The sequence below is a fragment of the Pseudophryne corroboree genome, chromosome 7, assembly GCF_028390025.1.
Source record: "Pseudophryne corroboree isolate aPseCor3 chromosome 7, aPseCor3.hap2, whole genome shotgun sequence".
NCBI lineage: Eukaryota > Metazoa > Chordata > Amphibia > Anura > Myobatrachidae > Pseudophryne > Pseudophryne corroboree.
The window spans coordinates 396497858-396507968 of NC_086450.1; positions in this window are offsets into that span (position 1 = coordinate 396497858).

The following is a 10111-nucleotide window of genomic DNA, read 5'->3' on the forward strand; positions in this document are numbered from 1 at the left end:
CAGTGTGGCACTCTGGCAGCAAAAGTGTGCACTGTACTTAAAATATATTATTTATGTACTCCTGCTCTAACTGCTCCCCAGTCTCCCCCACAATTAAGCTGTGTGAGCAGTGAGCACTCAGCACAGTCAGATATACAGTATTACATATGATGATGCAGCACACTGAGGCTGAGCACAGATATGGTATGTGACTGTGTCACACTGTGTATCGTTTTTTTTCAGGCAGAGAACGGATTAATTAAACTGGTGGTCAATGGTCACTGGTCACACTATCAGCAAGTAAGTAGTAGTACTCCAGTCCTAATATGCTCCCCAAAATTAGTAAATACTAAATAGTGTCTCTAACTCTCTACTCTCTTCTCTATAAACGGAGAGGACGCCAGCCACGTCCTCTCCCTTTCAATCTCAATGCACGTGTGAAAATGGCGGCGACGCGCGGCTCCTTATATAGAATCCGAGTCTCGCGATAGAATCCGAGCCTCGCGAGAATCCGACAGCGGGATGATGACGTTTGGGCGCGCTCGGGTTAACCGAGCAAGGCGGGAGGATCCGAGCCTGCTCGGCCCCGTGTAAAAAAAGCTGAAGTTCGGCGGGTTCGGATTCCGAGAAACCGAACCCGCTCATCACTAATATACAGTATATACATTTTTTGAGAATACTCTATACACATACACACACACACACACACACACACACACACACACACACACACACACACACACACACACACACACACACACACACACACACACATTCATACATATATTTATCTAAATATAGGGGGATGTGGGCAATATTTATCTTGCCTCCGGGCAACTGGGATGAACTTACGCCACTGACCGGAGACATTGCTCCGATGCCAGCAAGTGGCCAGGCGATAGCTTGGGAGGTTCTGAGGTTACTTTAGAATAAAAACCTGCATTAGAAGCTGTAGCCTGCCAGTAAAGAGTGTTGGATTTTTGGACTTTACTCCATTTATGTGAATTCTGTCTCTCTCTCTCTCTCTTTCTCTCTCTCTCTCTCTCTCTCTCTCTCTCTCTCTATATATATATATATATATATATAAACAAATGAGACACAATGTAAGGGCTGTGCAGAGGGCAAACTGATTGAAAGGCCTCTGGAAACAGGTTACCTTAAAAGATGAGAAACTGGAGGACAGACAGTTTCATAGGGGTAAATTTACTAAGATGGGAGTTCTATTTAGGATGGGATGTTGCCCAAAGCAACCAATCAGAATCCAGGTATTACCTTCTAGAAGGTGCTAGATAAATAAAAAGTAGAATCTGATTGGGCAACATCCCATCTTAAATAGAACTCTCATCTTAGTAAATTTACCCCATAGAGTGAGTTAGTGAGGTGTATCTCTAAGAGAGGTTTGGTAGATGTGTGTGTGTGTGTGTGTGTGTGTGTGTGTGTGTGTGTGTGTGTGTGTGTGTGTGAGACACAAGAAGAGTAAATTGGTTGTCCTTCATTTAAAAAATTACTTTGATTAATATTCTACTAATGTAATACCACCTTTTTTATGCAGGCCATTAATCATAATTTTCCTATTTTTTTTATTATGACTTGTAGTTGATCTCAAAGGGTGGAGTCAAGGTGATTAATTTAATTGGCCACAGCTGTGGTACTGCTGGATTCACATTTTTGTTCCCCTATGGACGAGGTAGAGCCGCAATTGGGGCGAGATCATTGGATTGAACCCTCATTGTGATGTGCGACTTGTATTTTCATGGCTCTGTCCCCAGCTGTACAATGGCTTCTAGATCTTCTGGGAGAGCATGCAGGTATGCTATCAGCAGATTTTCCCCAGCACACCAAAGGGTATTAGTAATAAGAGGTGAACACTACATGGTAGAAGAAAGTTCAGAGAGCTTAGTCAAAGACATGGTTAAGGCACCAGACCATGTCACCGCTTCTCTCTTCCGAATGTCCATCTCCTTGGTAACCTGTACACAGAGGTTAACCAAATAGTGGTGACTTCCTTGTCACATGGCCAGACTGGAAACATATATTCATTAATTGGTGAACCCAGTACATGTGACAAATTTTAAGTCACATGACCGGGTTTATATATAAAAATCACTTAACCTAATGTGTTTTAATGAAACAGTTTTTATCTGAGAATAAAAATACTGCGAACAAATGGATTTTAGGATTGCCTCACTATAAAATTTTATTGAATTTATTGAACGGTTTTATAGTTCTTATGCCTAATACAAAAAGGTGTGTACCTTTCGGTAATAACCTGACAGGTATAAATAGAGTGACCTGGTACAACCAACATTCATGCTCCTGAGGAAGCTGGGGTGCCAAAAAGCCCAGTGAAATGCGTTGAGCCTTGATTCATGTTTCAAAAATCCTGACTTTATACATCTCCATTTATTGGTAGTGTATAAACACCAACTTGGAGACACTTGGGAAATCTGCTACTCTCCAGAAAAGTATTCCTACAGCTACAATTGCCATTTGGACAACCTCTAGAGCAAGAAGTGAGCCTCTTGTTTGCCATCTATAGAGTGCCTGCCAAACGTTGGGGACTGCAACGTTTGTCTGGTAACCTTGCTGCTAAATAAGCAAACTATAGAACACTATTGGAGTGAACCCTAGCCCTACGTTGGTGACTAATAGGATTAAAAACCATATGAAATAAGTAGACTTCTGACTGGTGACTGATGCACACATACTCCTGTGAGATTGTGATAAAATTCTGTATAGAGTCTGTTTAAGGTTCTACACTGCTGTAGAAGGAGAAGCCTACCCGTCATTGGTGTGTTTGTATTATCTTTTAATCTAGGACATATTATGACATCTCTTTTTACCATCAGGTGGAAAAATCATTTCTGTTGCAGAATCTAAAGAAATCTGCGAGTTTACTATTGGTTTTGAGTACCTCTAGTAAGGTTCTTTGAAGGAATAATGGGGGTCATTCCGAGTTGTTCGCTCGCAAGCTGCTTTTAGCAGCATTGCACACGCTAAGCCGCCGCCTACTGGGAGTGAATCTTAGCTTTTCAAAATTGTGAATGAAAGATTAGCAGAATTGCGAATAGACACTTCTTAGCAGTTTCTGAGTAGCTCCAGACTTACTCGGCATCTGCGATCAGTTCAGTCAGTTTCGTTCCAGGTTTGACGTCACAAACACACCCAGCGTTCGCCCAGACACTCCTCTGTTTCTCCAGCCACTCCCGCGTTTTCCCCAGAAACGGTAGCGTTTTTTCCGCACACACCCATAAAACGGCCAGTTTCCGCCCAGAAACACCCACTTCCTGTCAATCATATTACGATCACCAGAACGAAGAAAAAACCTTGTAATGCCGTGAGTAAAATACCTAACTGATAAGCAAATTTACTTGGCGCAGTCGCACTGCGGGCATTGCGCATGCGCATTAGCGACTAATCGCTCCGTTGCGAGAAAAAAATACTGAGCGAACAACTCGGAATGACCCCCAACATCTTCACAAATCCTTAGCAAAAGCATTCATGTTCATATCTGACATTTGCCCCTGAAGAAGTCATTGAGATGAAACGCGTAGGGTTCACCAATCTGCATTGATCATGTAGTGTATATGAGAATTTCACCTATTAAGGTGAGGGTGTACAGTTTTCCAACTCCTCATACTGGCATCAACATGTTAAAATTGGTGTTGTATATATATATTTTTTTATGTACAAAGTGTTTCATTACTTTTATACACTGTGAATAAATAATATTCTTTATATCTAAAATTGGAATACTAATGGTTGTCTATTTTTTTGGGTGATATTTCTTTGGTGAGAGGGTTCTTTTCAGGATACTCTGTACCGATCCCTCTATAAGGAAAATCCGCACTCTGCTGAATGAGTCTAGTGGCCCTGTTGGCGTGAACCACCCAGAATTGTTTTTATGCTAAATCTACAGTATTGTATATACTAGCGCACTAGGATATTTTTCTGTATATATACATATATATATACATATATATATATATATATATATATATACTAGGCGCTTCATCGCGCCCTACGGGCGCTCTTCACACCGTCGAAAGGGGCTATGCCCCCTTAACCCCAGCACGCCTTGCTGGGGTTCAATATTTGTATGAGTATTACCTGAATTCCTAGGTTTGTTACTGGTTAAATATTGCACGACGAAAGGGCTTCCGATGGTGAAGGGGGCATAGCCCCTTGCGACGGCGTGAACAGCGCCTGCAGGGCACGATGTACAGAATGTAGCGGGTGCGGGGGGGGGGGGGGGACCGCGGATGAGGCAGGGAGCATGTAGATGCTGCGGGTGGAGGGGTGGTGTGGGACCTATAACTATGTGATTGTATGTGTAACAATATATAGGACACGGATAAGGATGTATGTGGTATAGACATACCCGCATGAAGAGGTATATGGTGTTATTAGACACAGAGGGGAGTGCTGGTGCAATGAGGAACAGTGGCAGCTGTGTCCTCTCTCTACACCGTCTGATCCTTCAGGTGTAGCAACGTGGACATGTTGAGCAAGCAAGGTCTCCATGCGGCCGCAGATGCACCAGTCCCTTGTGCATGCGCTATATGCGCGGCCCCCTCAGGTGCAGTAGGAAGAGGGTGCGCAGGCTGGTGCTGCTCCCAGGGCCAATGGGCATGGGCAGCGCGGTGATGTGCTCGGTGCTGGGCTTGCGCCCTGCGCTTGCTGTGTGAGGGATAGGCAGAGCGGAGCATCACCGATATACCGGTAACTACGGGGGGCACCACAGGGGGTTATGGCTCCTGTCCTCCTGGTGAGGGTTTGTCAGGGAGGTATCAAGGAGCCGGTGGTATGGACCCTGTATGGGACACAGGGGGGTAGGGAGGGGATACAGAGACGCAGGGCGATAGGGAGGGCATACAGAGACGCGGGGCGGTAGGGAGGGGATACAGAGACGCAGAGCGGTAGGGAGGGGCTAGAGAGAGGCATGGCGGTAGGGAGGGGATAGAGAGAGGCGTGGCGGTAGTGAGGGGATAGAGAGAGGTGTGGCGGTAGGGAGGGGATACAGGGACGCGGGGCGGTAGGGAGGGGACAGAGAGAGGCGGGGCTGTAGGGAGGGGATAGAGAGATGCGGGGCGGTAGGAAGGGGAAAGAGACGTGGGGCGGTAGGGAGGGGATAAAGAGAGGTGGCGCGGTAGGGAGGGGAAAGAGAGACGCGGGGAGGCAGGGAGGGGGAAGAGAGACGTGGGGCGGTAGGGAGGGGATACAGAGTGCACACCAGTGCCTGCAGGAATGTACTGGTGTCTGAACGGAGAGGGATGCAAAACAAATGAACTCACAGACAGACTGGGGAATATGACATTACGTACACAGAAGGTGATAGGGTAACAAAATAAACACAAAGTGAACAGAGAAGCCCAGAGGCTAAGAAACTGGGTGTCTCCCTAGTATCAGGAGTGCTCAGATGGAAAGAAGCAAGATGTGTTTTAATACGTAGAGAACCCGAAATGCTGTTGCTAAGGGCAACAGCAAAACCCTAAAGGGTTACCAACGGGTGTGGCAGCAAACTCCTTGGTCAGAGATGGAATAATAGACACAAGGAGAGTCTCCACAATCCTAGTCCTCACTTGCAGTGCACTGGTTCAGCTTACTGCCACTAAACTGACACCAGAACACCTTGCACAGTGAGAAAGGATTTTGGCAGGCAAGTCTGAGAATACAGCCGCAAACTTGCTAAGTTCACAGAGTAGCAAAAGAACCCCAGCAAGTTAAACGACTGACTCCAGTCTTACTGCTAGGTCTGGATTGGCAGAGTGTAGTACCAAATCCCAAGGCCTATTTGCAGTAAGCAACAAACAAATGCAAAGCTACACAGTACTGGCTAACTTTTAGGAACTGACTAACCAACAAAGATTCAGCAGCATCTGATTAACCCGAGAAGAGGCTTTATATAGCAGGTGCTGTCCACGCCCCACTCAGACCTCACAGACTGTGAGCACAAAAACCAGCACCGGATCCCCTGCCGTGCACAAAGCCTGTAACCACTGCACAGCAAAAGACCCGAACCGGAGTATCAGCTGCGCTCAGGTTACTCCGCTAGCACTTGTCTCCCGGTTGCCATGACGACGTGGCAGCACAGGGCAGGAGACCCTAACAGTACCCCCCCTCTGACTTGGGGTCAAAGAACCCCTACCACCGGGTTTATCGGGGAACTGCGAGAAGAAAGAGCGTATCAGTCTGGGGGCATGAAGATCACAACTGCGCACCCACGACCGCTCCTCCGGGCCATACCCCTTCCAGTGCACCAAAAATGACAGCCGACCCCGAACCATCTTGGAGTCAAGAATCCTTTCAACAACAAACTCCCTCTGGCCACGTATCAGAAGAGGAGAAGGTCTTCCACTGGAAGAAGGATTACTAATCGCCCGTTTTAAAAGGGAACAATGAAATGTTTTATTGATACCCAAAGAACGGGGCAGATCTAACTGACATGCCACCGGATTGATAACCCTAGTGATCTTATAAGGGCCGATGAACCGGGGACCTAACTTATGAGATGGCTGTCTCAACTTCAAATTCTTGGTAGACAACCAGACGAAGTCTCCTAATTTGAAGCTGCAGGGTCTTTTCCGCTTATCAAAAACCCTTTTGGTCACTAATGACACAGACACAAGGGCTTTCTTCACTTTCCTCCAAATACCCCTAAGGACCGAAACCACAGAGGAACCACCAGGCGTGGAGTCCAGGGGGTCAAAAGAATTGGCCTTAGGATGATGCCCATACACACAAAGGAAGGGAGAGATCCCTGTAGCAGAGTGAGCCGCGTTGTTATAGGCAAACTCCGCCATGGACAGATGAGCAACCCAGTCAGTCTGACACTTGGAGACATAACACCTGAGGAACTGCTCCAAGGACTGGTTCACCCTTTCAGTCTGCCCATTAGACTGCGGATGGTAGCCTGACGACAAGCTGACAGAAATCTGGAGATCGGAACAAAATGCCCTCCAGAATTTGGCCACAAACTGGGATCCGCGGTCAGAGACCACATCAAGTGGCAACCCGTGGAGGCGCACAACATGCAGCATAAATAATTCAGACAGGCGTCTGGCCGATGGCAGCCCAACCAGTGGAACGAAGTGCGCCATCTTCGAAAACCTGTCAACGACAACCCAGATGGCTGTCATCCCCGAGGATTTGGGCAAGTCCACCACAAAATCCATTGAAATGTGGGTCCATGGCTTAGATGGAATAGAGAGTGGATGTAATGGGCCAACAGGAACCCCTCTAGGAGTCTTATTTCGGGCACAGATGTCACATGCCCGAACCCACTGATCCACATACTTAGCCACCGAGGGCAACCACACCGCCCTAGATAGCAACTCCCGAGTTCTGGCAATACCCGGGTGACCTGCCGACTTCTTGGCATGGAATTCCAGGAACACTCGCTGTCTTAACCTAGGAGGCACAAACAAAAGACCTACCGGAAGGTCTGGAGGAGCCTGCTCCTGTGCTCTAAGGACTAATGACAAGAGGTCCTGGGTAATGCCCACTTTAATACATGATGGGGACACAATGGGCAATGGCTCCTCGGTGGTCTCCTGGATTGGAGCAAAACTCAGCGAGAGCGCATCAGCCTTGATGTTTTTTGACCCAGGGCGATATGTTATCAAAAAATTAAAGCGAGCAAAAAACAAAGCCCATCGTGCCTGCCTGGCATTGAGACGCTTCGCTGACTCTAAATATGCCAAATTCTTATGGTCGGTGAGAATTGAGACCACAAACTTATCCCCCTCAAGCCAGTGTCTCCACTCCTTGAGTGCATCCTTAATAGCCAACAATTCCCGGTTACCCACGTCATAATTAATCTCGGCAGGCGAAAATTTACGGGAAAAGTAAGCACAGGGATGAAGGCGATTATCAGACACTCCCATCTGAGAGAGCACTGCCCCAATACCCATCTCAGAGGCATCCACCTCCACCACAAAAGGACGCTCTGGATCTGGGTGTCACAGCACCTTGGCCGAGACAAATGCCCCTTTGAGACGGGCAAAAGCCGCTTTGGCCTCACAAGACCAGTGAGCAACATCCGCTTCTTTCTTAGTGAGTGCCACCAAGGGCGCCACTATAGACGAAAATCCAGCGATAAATCGTCTATAAAAATTCGCAAAGCCCAGGAAACGCTGAAGCGCCTTCAAACTAGTGGGCTGCACCCAATCCAGGACTGCCTGTACCTTGGAACCCTCCATTTGGAAACCTTCTGGGGAGATAATATATCCTAGAAATGCAATTTGCTGAACTTCAAATTCGCACTTCTCCAGCTTCGCCCCAAGCCGGTGGTCTCTGAGTTTCTGGAGGACTAAGCGTACATGCTTCCGATGTTCCTCCAGGGAATGGGAGAAGATTAGGATGTCATCTAAGTATACAACTAAGAATCTATCCAAATATTCCCTGAGCACATCGTTCATGAAATCCTGGAAGACTGCCGGGGCATTACAAAGCCCAAAAGGCATCACCAAATATTCATAATGCCCTGAGTGGGTATTAAAGGCAGTCTTCCATTCATCCCCCTCTCTTATTCGGATTAGATTGTACGCACCGCGTAGGTCAATCTTAGAAAAAATGGTGGCAGTACGAAGCTGGTCAAACAAGACCGAAATGAGAGGCAGTGGTTATGAGTTTTTAATCGTGATACGGTTCAATTCCCTGAAGTCGATGCTGGGTCGCAACAAACCGTCCTTTTTACCCACGAAGAAGAACCCTGACCCAACTGGAGACTGTGAAGGTCTGATAAATCCCTTAGCCAAGTTCTCCTGAATGTACTCTGCCATAGCCTGAGTCTCAGGACATGACAGGGAGTACAACCTGCTCTTGGGAAGCTTAGCACTCGGCAACAAATCAATGGCACAGTCATAGGGGCGATGGGGAGGTAGTACCTCTGCAACTTTTTTGGAGAACACGTCCGCAAAATCTGCATAACATCCTGGCAATCCTGGCAAACTTAGCTGCGAAAGCCTGACTGGAAGGCTCAAGCAACTCCTGAAACAATCAGTACCCCAACTAAGAATCTCCCCAGAGACCCAGTCAAATTGAGGATTGTGGGCCCTTAACCAGGGTAACCCCAACACCAATGGGGCAAAAGTACAGACAGTCACATAAAAGGACAATTTTTCAGAGTGTGTGGCTCCAATAAACAAAGAAATCTGGCTAGTGCAAGAGGTAATTTTACCCTGGGATAATGGTTCCCCGTTTAACCCACAGATCTCAATTTCCGATGCCAAGGGTACTAAGGGAACAGAGTGTTTCAGGGCGAATTGGCGGTCCATAAAAACTCCGTCGGCCCCACTGTCCACAAAGGCCTCAGTCTTGACAGTTTGACGGAGGATCTTCAAGGTCACCGGAATGATAAAAGTCTTCTTGGGAAATTCTGACTTCTGGCCTGACAGGATATTTCCCATCACCCTCAGGCCCTGAAGTTTTCCGGCTTTTCTGGGCATGATACTACCCCATGACCTTTATTCCCACAGTACAAACACAACCCCTGCTGTCTCCTCCGCGTCTTCTCACGCGAGGAGAGGCGGGTAGCCCCAATCTGCATAGGCTCCTCGGAAAATTCCTCAGAGTCTGAGGTTCCCTTGGGAAAGAAGGAAACCTCGGTCTCCCTTTCAAGCCTACGCTCTCTCAGCCATCTATCCACCCGGATGGATAACTGCATGAGCTGATCCAAGCTATCAGGCAAGGGATATTGTACCAGTTGGTCTTTTATCTGGTTAGAAAGACCTCTTCGGTACTGGTGTCTCAGGGCTGGGTCATTCCACTGGGTATCATGGGCCAACCTTCGAAACTCCGTACAGTAAACCTCAACTGGCCTTCGCCCTTGCTTAAGGATCGAAATCTGAGCCTCGGCTGAGGCCGTCTTGTCAGGGTCATCATACAACATGCCCAGTGCCATAAAAAAAGCATCAACGCTTTTAAGCGACGGACAGTCAAGCTGCAACCCATATGCCCAGACCTGTGGGTCTCCTTGTAGCAAGGAAATCACTATGCCCACCCATTGAATCTCTGACCCAGAAGACTGAGGCCTTAAGCTGGAAATATAGCTTGCAGCTCTCCTTGAAACAAAAGAACTGCGAGCGATCTCCAGAAAAACGATCCGGGAGATTTACTTTTGGCTCCTTAA